The following is a 13535-nucleotide window of genomic DNA, read 5'->3' on the forward strand; positions in this document are numbered from 1 at the left end:
TGCTAATGTATAACACTGTTATAAAACTGCTGCCATCTAGTGCTCTTGCTAATGTATAACATTATAAAACTGCTGCCATCTAGTGCTCTTGCTAATGTATAACATTGTTATAAAACTGCTGCCATCTAGTGCTCTTGCTAATGTATAACATTGTTATAAAACTGCTGCCATCTAATGCTCTTGCTAATGTATAACACTGTTATAAAACTGCTGCCATCTAGTGCTCTTGCTAATGTATAACATTGTTATAAAACTGCTGCCATCTAGTGCTCTTGCTAATGTATAACATTGTTATAAAACTGCTGCCATCTAGTGCTCTTGCTAATGTATAACACTGTTATAAAACTGCTGCCATCTAGTGCTCTTGCTAATGTATAACATTATAAAACTGCTGCCATCTAGTGCTCTTGCTAATGTATAACATTGTTATAAAACTGCTGCTGTCTAGTGCTCTTGCTAATGTATAGCACTGTTATAAAAACTGCTGCCATCTAGTGCTCTTGCTAATGTATAACATTGTTATAAAACTGCTGCCATCTAGTGCTCTTGCTAATGTATAACATTATTATAAAACTGCTACCATCTAGTGCTCTTGCTAATGTATAACATTGTTATAAAACTGCTGCCATCTAGTTATCTTGCTAATGTATAACATTGTTATAAAACTGCTGCCATCTAGTGCTCTTGCTAATGTATAACATTGTTATAAAACTGCTGCCATCTAGTGCTCTTGCTAATGTATAACATTGTTATAAAACTGCTGCCATCTAGTGCTCTTGCTAATGTATAACATTGTTATAAAACTGCTGCCATCTAGTGCTCTTGCTAATGTATAACATTGTTATAAAACTGCTGCCATCTAGTGCTCTTGCTAATATATAACACTGTTATAAAACTGCTGCCATCTAGTGCTCTTGCTAATGTATAACATTGTTATAAAACTGCTGCCATCTAGTGCTCTTGCTAATGTATAACATTGTTATAAAACTGCTGCCATCTAGTGCTCTTGCTAATGTATAACATTGTTATAAAACTGCTGCCATCTAGTGCTCTTGCTAATGTATAACATTATTATAAAACTACTGCTATATAGTGCTCTTGCTAATGTATACCATTGTTATAAAACTGCTGCCATCTAGTGCTCTTGCTAATGTATAACATTGTTATAAAACTGCTACCATCTAGTGCTCTTGCTAATGTATAACATTGTTATAAAACTGCTGCCATCTAGTTATCTTGCTAATGTATAACATTGTTATAAAACTGCTGCCATCTAGTGCTCTTGCTAATGTATAACATTGTTATAAAACCGCTGCCATCTAGTGCTCTTGCTATTGTATAACATTGTTATAAAACTGCTGCCATCTAGTGCTCTTGCTAATGTATAACATTGTTATAAAACTGCTGCCATCTAGTGCTCTTGCTAATGTATAACATTGTTATAAAACTGCTGCCATCTAGTGCTCTTGCTAATGTATAACATTGTTATAAAACTGCTGCCATCTAGTGCTCTTGCTAATGTATAACATTATTATAAAACTGCTGCCATCTAGTGCTCTTGCTAATGTATAACATTATTATAAAACTGCTGCCATCTAGTGCTCTTGCTAATGTATAATACTGTTATGCATTTTTTTTTATAATGGAAGCAAATTGCAAAGGTTTTTTTGTTTTGTTTTTTTAATTGCGTGCTCGGTCTAAATCATGATCGTTTAATTTTGACTTTAATATCTAATGGCCGCTGCTTCTTACATTGCGGGAAGCAGGCACCCTGCTACCCCGCAAGGACTCCGGAGCAGCTTACGTGGCTTATTACATGGAGCCGTTATATTTATCCGTCTCTGCTTCTCTAACTAATAAAGCAGTTCTAGGTTCTAAATAAATGTATTAGGAATTAATATGTGTGAATTTCCACTAAACCGCAGAGCCCTTTTTGTAGCCGTGACATCCAGGTGCTGTTGTTCCTGCTCTCAGGCGGTATGTGGGAATTTCTAGCGTTTTTGCAGATGCTTCATCATGAAAATCAGTCATTTCTAACCTTCTGTACAGTTTCAAAATGCTGCAGGATTATGCTTTACAGATGTTTATTGTGTTGCCATTTAGATTCCATGAGCCTGTAGGAGACAGATAATAGTATTTAGTGTGACCCTTAGTTCTGCAAAGGTACAAAACTGTTATTATATTGTTCCTCTGTTTTACCTTTAGTCAGTTTTTATATATGAACTGTATATATCAGTAATAAGCACGTCATTGCATATGCAACCAAGGCATTAAAACATTTAGAAAAAACAACTTGGTAAACATTTTGTAGAACCCTTGAAGTCTCCCCTAAGCAATCACTGGGTAACATGCAGAAGGATAAAAAAAAAACTCTGCAAAAAATGAAAAAAATCAAGTGTAAATTAGAGGGAAAAATAGGCAAAATAACTATATATAAATAAGTATTTACAGACATATATACACATATAAAAACATACATAGATATGTACACACCTATATATGTATATATATATAAGTGCACTAGAGCTCTTTGCAGTTAAGTAGATATAAACATGAAAAAACATATTTATGTAATATTCATACAGCTAGATTACGAGTTTTGAGCGCTATAGGGTTTTTAACGACCGCCACAAAAGTGACGTTATTTGAACCCCCTATAGCGCTGGTATTACGAGTTTAAAAAAAGCAGACTTGTGCGGGCGATATGGTGGCGTTGAGCTCCATACCGCACAGAAAACAAGCGCTGCTGTTACGTGCTCGTGCACAAGTTCCCCATAGACATCAATGGGGAGAGCCGGCCAAAAAAAGTCTAACACCTGCGATCCCGGAATAAAAAGCTCTGTAACACAGCCCCATTGATGTCTATGGGGAAAATACATTTAATGTAAAAACCTAACATAAACCCCATGTCTAAACACCCCTAATCTGCTGCCCCTAACATCGCCACCACCTACATACAGTTATTAACCCCTAATCTGCTGCCCCTAAAATCGCCGCCCCCTACATAATACTATTAACCCCTAATCTGCTGCCCCTAACATTGCCGCCCACTACATACTATTAACCCCTAATCTGCTGCTCCTAACATCGCCACCCCTACATAATACTATTAACCCCTAAACCTCTGGCCTCCCACATCACTACCACTAAATAATTATATTAACCCCTAAACCTAACCCTAACGTAACCCTAAGCCTAACACCCCCTAACTTTAACATAATTTAAATATAACTAAATTAAAGTTACAATTATTAACTAAATAATAACTATTTTAAACAAAATACATAATTACGTGTGAAATAAAGCCTAAGCTATCTACAATATAACTAATAGTTATATTGTAGCTAGCTTAGGTTTTATTTTTATTTTACAGGTAAGTTTGTATTTAGTTTAACTAGGTAGACTAGTTAGTAAATAGTTATTAACTATTTATTAACTACCTAGTTAAAATAAATACAAACTTACCTGTGAAATAAAACCTAACCTGCCTTACACTAAAACCTAACATTAAAAAAAAACACTAAAATTACTAAAATTAAAATGAATAAATTATAAAAAAATAAAAAAATTACAAAAAATAAGAAACAAATTATCAAAAATTAAAACGAATTACACCTAATCTAATAGCCCTATCAAAATAAAAAAAGCTATTTTGCCATGCCCTGAAAAGCTCTTTTTATGAAAAGCCCAAACCCTAAGCTAAAGTAAAAACCCACCCCAAAAAAACCTTAAAAAAACCTAACACTAACCCCCAACGATCCACTTACAGTTATAGAAGTCCCGCTTGAAGGATCCATCCAGCCGGCGAAGTCCTCATCCAGGCAGCAAGAAGTCTTCATCCAGGCGGCCTTTTCGATCTTCATCCAGCCGGCAAAGTCCTCATCCAGGCGGCAAGAAGTCTTCATCCAGACAGCATCTTCTACTTTCATCCATCTGGCGCTGAGCGGGTCCATCCTGAAGACATTCGGCGTGGAGCATCATCTTCATACAGTCTCCGCTGTACACTGAAACTTCAATGCAAGGGACACCATCAAAGATGGTTTGAACTCTCATCCTATTGACTGTTCCAATCAGCAAATAGAATGAGAGTTTAATCCTATTGGCTGATTGGAACAGCCAATAGGATGAAAGCTCAATCTTATTGGCTGATTGGAACAGCCAATAGGATTATAGCAGCTTTAATTCCTATTGGCTGATCTTTCAGTCAATAGGAATGCAAGGGACGCCATCTTTGCATTGAAGTTCCAGTGTATGGCAGAGACCGTATGAAGAGGATGCTCCGCGTCGGATGTCTTCAGGATGGACCTGCTCCGCGCCGGATGGTGAAGATAGAAGATGCCACCTGGATGAGGACTTCGCCAGGTGGATGAAGATCAAAGAGGCCGTCTGGATGAAGACTGCTTGCCGTCTGGATGAGGACTTCACAAGGCTAGATGGATCCTTCAAGCGGGACTTCAATAACTGTAAGTGGATCGTCGGGGGTTAGTGTTAGTTTTTTTTAAGGGTTTTTTGGGTGGGTTTTTATTTTAGCTTAGGGTTTGGGCTTTTCATAAAAGAGCTGATTGCCCTTTTCAGGGCATGGCAAAAGAGCTAAATGCCCTTTTAAGGGCAAATACAAATGTCCTTTTCAGGGCAATGGTTAGCTTAGGTTATTTTAGATAGTTATTTAAGGGGGTTGGTTGGGTGGGTGGTGGGTTTTACTGTTGGGGAGGGGGGTGTTTGTTTATTGTAGGCTAGGGTTTTTTTTATTTTGGGGGGCTTTTTATTTTGATAAGGCTATTAGATTAGGTGTAATTTGTTTTTATTTTTGTTAATTTGTTTCTTATTTTTCATAATTTTTATTTTTTGTAATTTAGTTATATTTTTTTGTAATTAGTTACTTTTTTCATTTTTAGAGTAGTGTTAGGATTTTTTTAATGTGTAGTTTAGTTTTTTTTTTTAATATGTAGTTAGTTTAATTGTAGCTTCATAATTATATTAGTTTAATTGTTAGGTTAAATTAATTTTTGTAATTTAACAGGTAGGTTTTAATTTAATTTAAGATAGGGAATTTGTAATTTTAATATAAAGTTAGAGGATTGTTAGGTTCAGGGGTTAATAGTTTATCTAAGTATATTTCATTGTGGGGGGCTTGCGGTTAAGGGGTTAATAGGTTTATTATAGTGGCGGTGTGGGGCGGACGGCAGTTTAGGGGTTAATAATATTTAAATAGTGTTTGCCATGCGGGACTGCGGCGGTTTATGGGGTTAATAGGTTTATTATAGTGGCGATAATGTTGGGGAGCAGAGGAATAAAGGTTAATAAATTTTAATAGTGGCGACGATGTCCGGAGCGGCAGATTAGGGGTTAATAAGTATATTATAGTGTTTGCGATGCCTCGGTTTGGGGTTAATAGGTAGTTTATGGGTGTTAGTGTACTTTGTAAAGCTTTAGTTATGAGTTTTATGTTACAGCTTTGTAACGTAAAACTCATAACTACTGACATTAGATGGTGTTACGAATCTTGTCGGTATAGGGTGTACCGCTCACTTTTTTGCCTCCCAGGCAAACTCGTAATACCGGCACTATGGGAGTACCATTGAAAAAGGACATTTTTAAAAGTGCGGTACTGACGTTGCGTGACTGGCTAAAAGGTGTGCGGTACACCTATACTGACAGCGTATAGGTGTTAGGGAAAATGAAGCGTTATGGGCCATAATACTGCTTTTTCACTCATAACGCCAAACTCGTAATCTAGGTGGTATTTAATAAAAGTTTTAACTATGTATTTACTGTAAATATTTCACATTCCAATATTCTGCACATAGCAGAATATGTTCTAAGTATTTATAAATAGATATTCCTGTATATATCTATATACCTATATATAATAATGTATAAGTATATTCAGTATGTGTATATATATATATATATATATATATATATATATATATATATATATATGTATAGGTATAGATATATATTGTACCAAAAACCATCAGATATATGTAGAGATATATATTTATGAATAAATAGAACATATTCTTCTATGTGAAGAACATTGGAATGTGAAATATTCTTATTTTCATATCTGGTTAGAGCACATGAGAATACGCGATCAGGTTTGCTCTCGAGTTCGGTGGGTTTTTTTTTTCACTTTTTTTGCTCCATTGACTTCTATGGGGAATACGTGAATGCGCACGCGATATTCTAAGTTCATATTTTTGCGCTCATCAAGTTAGTTCGCAAGCTAAAACAATTTACTTTCAACTAATAATACAAGTGCAACCCGATGAGCACAAAAAGCTTACTTATAGCGCAATTAACACTCAAGCAGGAACATTAATTAGCTTTTTTCGTGTAATCTGGCCCTAAGTGTTTAAAAGGTTTTATAGTGGATTTTTAGATCAGTATATGTGCATATTCTTCTTTATAGTAGTGGCTATTACGCGCAGTTATATAAGCATTGGTGTTTACTGTCCCTTTAAAGGGACATGAATCCTAATATTTTTATCTCATGATTCAGATAGGGCATGAGGTTTTAAACAACTTTCTAATTTATTTCTATTATTACTGTTCATGAAACTCAGAATTAAGTTTTTATGCACTTTTAATTCTAGCGCCTGCCTGTTGCGTGTCCTTGTCTTTTAACCCATTCAGTGCCATATACAGGCACAGCAAGATGTCAACATCTAAATTAGAAAGTCTTTTAAACCAGAAAGAATATAACTGTAAATGTAATATTTTCTTGTCTAGAATACTGTTGTTTTTTTCTCCCGTGTTTATAACACTTTTGTTTACCTACAAAGGTGCTTAGAAGTTATGTGGTGGCTGAGTGGATACACTTTCTCCTTCCAGCATCCATTCAATCAATAACTGGTGCCACACCAAACACATTAAGATCACTATAAGATTCTTTACTGTAGATCAGTTGAAGATCTTTGCAGCATTTCATGTTCAGAAACAGTCAGGATCAAGGGCAAATTGTGATTGGAGTTTTTAAGCAGGAATACAAGCAAAAATAGCTTAAGGCAGGGGTCAACAAATCTGTTTAAAATGTAGGAGCCAGTGGTAAAATTCTAGGAGCCTGTGGCTCCCTGATAACTGGGTTTGGCTTAGGGCTCGACAAATGTTTATCTTGGTTTAGTGATGTGATTGACTGTACAATCAAGAGGATAATTGATTCAGAGGATCCTCCAGGAGGGAGAGCCAAGTGCAGACATTAGGAGATGTAATGGTGCATAGCTGAGACAGCTGACTCAAAGGCTACCAAGTAGTTTAGAACCCAGTGTTTCTATTTATTTTATTTCAGATTGTGAGCCAATCCCTTACTCTCACACTAGCAGCACCGCTATTTAGATGCACAAGAGACTCACTGACAAAAGAATAGCTTTTATATAGTGTCATAATAAGAACAAGAATTGTATTAGAAAAGAGAACAGTCTACGCGTTTCGTGGCAGTAGATCCTTCCTGAAAACTACTGAACTGCACTGCTAATTTGCATTTAATGCATAACAAATCATGAATAATTATTGTACTGTTTTCTTTAACCCCTTTAATGTGTTCCCATAGATATAGTTTACCTGGGGGTAATATTTTCTACAAATAGCACCTTTACCTATATTTTCTCATTTAAAATTGCCACTATGACATATTGGAATTGCCACCTATACTGAAAATATGAATTCTACAGTATTGACTATAGAAAAGTGATGTAAACAAGAGGAAGCAGCAGAAATCAACCTACTTGTGGGAAGAGGGAGAAAGAACCCAGCTCATTTAAAAGTTGTTCTGGCAGCAGAATAAATTTACAAGGAACTCTTTATCAGCTAATTGCCCAAGAAGATTACAACTTTATTTAACAAAAAGATGTGCTCAATTAAAAAACCTACACATGTATAAAATATATGGCAATGATAACCCAGCCTGCGTATGTCATAGAAGCCAGGAGTAAGAGTTAACCATTTTGTAGACTTTGGGATTACAATTGCAACCCCACATAACACAACAGACTTAGGAAAATGAGGAACAGATGGGGATTTGCTGAATAAATATAATTAAATAGTTGACATAGATATGATGCAATTTGTAAATCTGGAACTGAATTATAGCAAGATAAGACTATCTAGTTTGACTCACAGTATAAGGAACTCAGGCTAAGCTCATGCATTGTTTCAGATCTAAAACAAGTGTAAAAATGAGTCATCTGGATGGGTCCGGCTGATTTTATCAGCCATTAAATGTGTAATAAAAAGAGCACAAAAAGTTGAAGTTTTGAAGTACAAATTTACCAAGCAATTCAATAACCTTATGAGTTAGTAATAGATCTTTAGTAACCATGATTTATTGCTCACCGTCTGCATAACCTTGTGCAAAACGCATTATATTTCCAGATGGGGGTTTTTTTAAATTTGAAAATCATTACCCTGCATCTTTACAATTTAATGCAGATTCCAGTAATAGAAATGTTTTAGTACATGCATTAAATATAATTAAATATAATTCAAGAACATAAATATAATGCACCAAATGACTGAATTGTATTGGTTTCTCAAAAATATACATTGTGTTATAAGATTTGGGGTAGAAAAAGGATTATCTTCTGTTGGCCAATTCACAAAATGTTTCTGTGGGTTAATAATGAGTTCATTAGTGCTTAAATTGTTATTTATATATATATATATTTAGTAATTAAGCACTTACTGGTCTTCAGCCGTCAGGATATAGTGAATATTTCATTTAAGTGACATTTCAGACAAAACACAGTCCCTTCTTCTGACAAACAATACTTGCAAATACCAAACTTTTATTGGCCTGTGTAACCCTCCCTATCAATCAAGCCTATCCTGGCTGTGCAGGTGCAAAAACCAAGTGATAGGTTAAACAGTGTGTTAATGCTGTATAAAGGTATGTTGATAATTCCATCATTACCCCTACCCCGCACGCCCGATGTCTTGGGGTCACACTTGACTCAGATCTTTCCTTCACTCCTCACATTCAGTCCTTGGCTAAAGCCTGCCGCTTCCACCTTAAAAACATCACTAAAATTAGACATTTCCTTACACAAGATACAACCAAGATTTTAATCCACTCTCTCATCCTTTCCCGCCTCGACTACTGCAACTCTGTCCTCTCTGGTCTACCTAGCTGCCGCATAGCTCCTTTACAATCCATTATGAATGCCTCTGCCAGGCTCATCTTCCTTACTCGTCGCTCCTCATCTGCTGCACCTCTCTGCCAATCCCTTCACTGGCTTCCTCTTGCCTCTAGGATTAAACATAAAACCCTCACCCTGACATATAAAGCTCTCAACTGCACTGCTCCCCCCTACATCTCAGAACTTGTCTCTAGATACTCTCCCTCCCGTCCCCTTCGTTCAGCTCAGGATCTCCTCCTCTCCTCCTCTCGTTACTTCCTCACATTCACGTTTACAGGACTTCTCCAGACTGGCCCCCATCTTGTGGAATTCCCTGCCTCGCTCCTAGTTTTAACAGCTTCAAGCACTCCCTAAAAACTCTACTATTGGGATGCATACAACCAACACTAACCTTTCCTAACGCCATTGCTTTCCCCTTGAACCCCTTAGAATGTAAGCCTATAGGCCCAGCTGTTTACAGATCGCTTCATAAGAGCCGACTACAACAGTGAAACTCTCGGCAGGGCCCTCTACCCACTTGACCCCTACAAAAGCTATCCTGTAGACCAAATTTGTTTACAGCGCTGCGGAATCTGTTGGCGCTCTACAAATACCTGATAATAATAATAATAATAATAATAAAAAAGGTATACATAATATCTGTTATAACTCGCTTAAAAAATGCCAACTAACAATTTATTAGTGTGTATAAATATATCTCTCCCATACACACTAATAAATTGTTAGTAGGCATTTTTTAAGCGAGTTATTACAGATATTATATATACCTTTATACAGCATTAACACACTGTTTAACCTATCACTTGGTTTTTGCACCTGCACAGCCAGGATAGGCTTGATTGATAGGGAGGGTTACACAGGCCTATAAAAGTTTGGTATTTGAATGATAATGTAAAAAAATAAATAAACGTAGTGTTTTGCAAATATAGAGTAGTCCGCGGTACAACCATTGGAATTCTCATTAAAGGAACACCATTTAATAGCTCACATAAAATACAAGCATATCAGATAATAAGTTCCAAATATTTTAGGTGTCACTCTTTCCAGTGTTTTAGGAGCTTAGGAGCAGGCCCATTTTGGGTTCAGAACCTGGGTTATGCTTGCTTATTGGTGGTTAAATGTAGCCACCAATAAGCAAGCACTATCCAGTGTGCTGAACTTAAAATGGGCCGGCTCCTAAGCTTTACATTCCTGCTTTTTTTAATAAAGGTACCAAGAGAACGAAGAAAAAATAATAATTGTAGTAAATTATAAAGTTGCTGCTCTATCTGAATCATGACAGAAAAAAATTGGGTTTAGTGTCCCTTTAATAATATAATTTTGCAACAATAATTATAATTCAAGTAATACCTTGACATTGAATCTATACTACCAAGAGAGGGGGAGGTGGGAAAATTCCTAGGTAAAACAGGTGCAGTTTGACATCCGTGATAATGTTTTGACTGTTACTTCATTACTATAACGGAAATCACTTTTCCAACCTACAGTTTATAATTTATACAGCCAAGAACACAGCACACAGTTGATTTGATACATTTGAGATATTCCCCTTCCTACCGATCCATAAAGGACACATTTCTGTTAATTTTTTTAACAATAATATTTTGCATGATTTCATTTGATTTTGGTTACAAATGGAGTAGTGTTTTTAATTTCTTCAGCTGGGCAGCAAGATTTCATTTCTGTTTTACTGTCTTTTACTGATATAACATAATAAAAATGATATTTTAATGTTTAGTTGATAACTTGTATATATATATATATATATATATATATATATATATATATATATATATATATATATATATATATATATATATATATATATATATATATGGGATTATCTTTTCCCCTGTATTTGTGTAAAAAAGCATATTTTTGAGTATACCTATGTAGTGGGTGAACCATAATAGTTTTCATAGTTACAAGGTAATCACAGAGGTATAAAGTATATTAATATAACTGAGATAAGGGGGCAGTCTGCAGAGGCTTAGATACAAGGTAATCACAGAGGTAAAAAGTATATTAATATAACTGAGATAAGGAGCAGTCTGCAGAGGCTTAGATACAAGGTAATCACAGAGGTAAAAAGTATATTAATATAACTGAGAGAAGGAGCAGTCTGCAGAGGCTTAGATACAAGGTAATCACAGAGGTAAAAAGTATATTAATATAACTGGGATAAGGAGCAGTCTGCAGAGGGTTAGATACAAGGTAATCACAGAGGTAAAAAGTATATTAATATAACTGAGATAAGGGGCAGTCTGCAGAGGCTTAGATACAAGGTAATCACAGAGGTAAAAAGTTTATTAATGTAACTGAGATAAGGGGCAGTCTGCAGAGGCCTAGATACAGGGTAATCACAGAGGTAAAAAGTATATTAATATAACTGTGTTGGTTATGCAAAACTGGGGAATGGGTAATAAAGGGATTATCTTTTTAAACAATAACAATTCTGGAGTAGGCTGTCCCTTTAAAAATTAATTTATTTAATGAAAGTAAGAAAAAATGTGATTTTTTTTTTTAATGTAGTTGAAATTCATGTGTAATTAATCATTTTGTTGTGTTGTTTTAAGAAATTGTGACATTTTAAACAGCGAAATATAATTTGGACATTTTTTTAACTTTAAATAAAAACTGGTTGATTTGTATCTTTATTAAAGTCACTTATTTTCCCTGCTTTCTCTTTCTAGAGGCTAAAGATTATTTCACAAATCTATAACAAATTGTTGGTTTCCATTCATTTGCTGCCAAAAAAATATCTATATTAGATGAGAGTTAAATAGTCACTTGATTTCCCCTTTCTTGAATAACTGTAGTATGAATTACTTTGTGTCACAATGCCAAAAACCACCAAAAAAGCATGACATATAAGAAACTGCTGTAATAACGTTACTGTAACTAATATGAAAGCTTAGCCTGCTGTTTTATCCGTGTTTTTATGTTATTTAATTATATGGCTTCTTGATATAACTGTGTTTATATGCAGATTACACATTCCCTTTGTGCAGTATATCTTATCAAATCAATTTTTAATTTGTCAGATTTTTACTGTGTTTGTCTTATCGTTTGTGCAAAATGGATAACAGAAGTGTTTTTAAACAGACATACTTTGTATTTCTTCTTATTAAACACATTTTTGTTTTTATGTCACTTTCATAACATTGGAGAAAAACAGGCAGTAAACTTACCCCTAGTGGGCTGAACCAGTTCATAAGGGTAATGTTTGCACCTCATAAGGTGTTCAGGGCTTGCCTCTGCTGCCAAACCCCCAAAGCAAGCCTTATTATTCCCTTTTTAACTGACAGGTGTTACAGCCAATCAGCTGCAGTACCACTCCCTCTGATCTGCATACGACCTCGGTCCAGAGACTGTATGCAGGGCATAGGGTGTATGCAAGGCAGAGACAGGGCAGAGGGTGTATGCAGTGCAGAGACTGTATGCAGGGCATAGGGTGTATGCAAGGCAGAGGGTGTATGCAGGGCAGAGGGTGTATGCAGGGCAGAGGGTGTATGCAGGGCAGAGGGTGTGTGCAGGGCAGAGGGTGTATGCAAGGCAGAGACAGGGCAGAGGGTGTATGCAGGGCAGAGGGTGTGTGCAGGGCAGATGGTGTATGCAGGGCAGAGACTGTATGCAGGGCATAGGGTGTATGCAAGGCAGAGGGTGTATGCAGGGCAGAGGGTGTATGCAGGGCAGAGGGTGTATGCAGGGCAGAGGGTGTGTGCAGGGCAGAGGGTGTATGCAGTGCAAAGACTGTATGCAGGGCAGAGGGTGTATGCAGGGCAGGGAATTGCTGCTCTATCTGAATCATGAAAGAAAAAAATTGGGGGTTCATATCCCTTTATACAATAGTCAAAAGTATATATTTGTGTGTGTGTATATATACTGTGTATGTGTGTGTGTATATGTGTGTATATATATATATATATATATATATATATATATATATATATATATATATATATATATATATATATATATATAAACAATAGTATTGCAGTATGCATTAATACCTTTTTTATCGTACTAACATTATAGAGTAAAAGATAAGCTTTTGAGCGTTTGCTCTCTTCAGGTCTGAAGCAATGCACCTGAGGAAGCTCTCGAAAGCTTGTTTTTTACTATATAATGTTAGTCCAATAAAGAGGTATTAATATATACTGCAATACTATTGTTATTTTTTAACTACTGGACTTCTCCAATCTATATATATATATATATATATATATATATATATATATATATATATATATATATATATATATATATATATATATATTTTAAATATCTGTTTTAAAATATATTTTTTATATATTATCTAAACGTATGGTCTTTTATTCTGTTTTTATTCATATTATAACCTTAAAGTGAACTTAACATTATGTCAACCTTCTAATC

General features: G+C 35.5%; 1 protein-coding gene across 9 annotated transcripts in view; it reads left to right on the forward strand.

Moving 5' to 3' along the window:
- The window catches only part of NFIA (nuclear factor I A), a 761934-nt gene that overhangs the window by 613646 nt on the left and 134753 nt on the right, over positions 1-13535 (forward strand). The gene's annotated exons all lie outside the window — the stretch shown is intronic.

Source organism: Bombina bombina, chromosome 10, assembly GCF_027579735.1.
Source record: "Bombina bombina isolate aBomBom1 chromosome 10, aBomBom1.pri, whole genome shotgun sequence".
NCBI classification, from domain to species: Eukaryota; Metazoa; Chordata; class Amphibia; order Anura; family Bombinatoridae; genus Bombina; species Bombina bombina.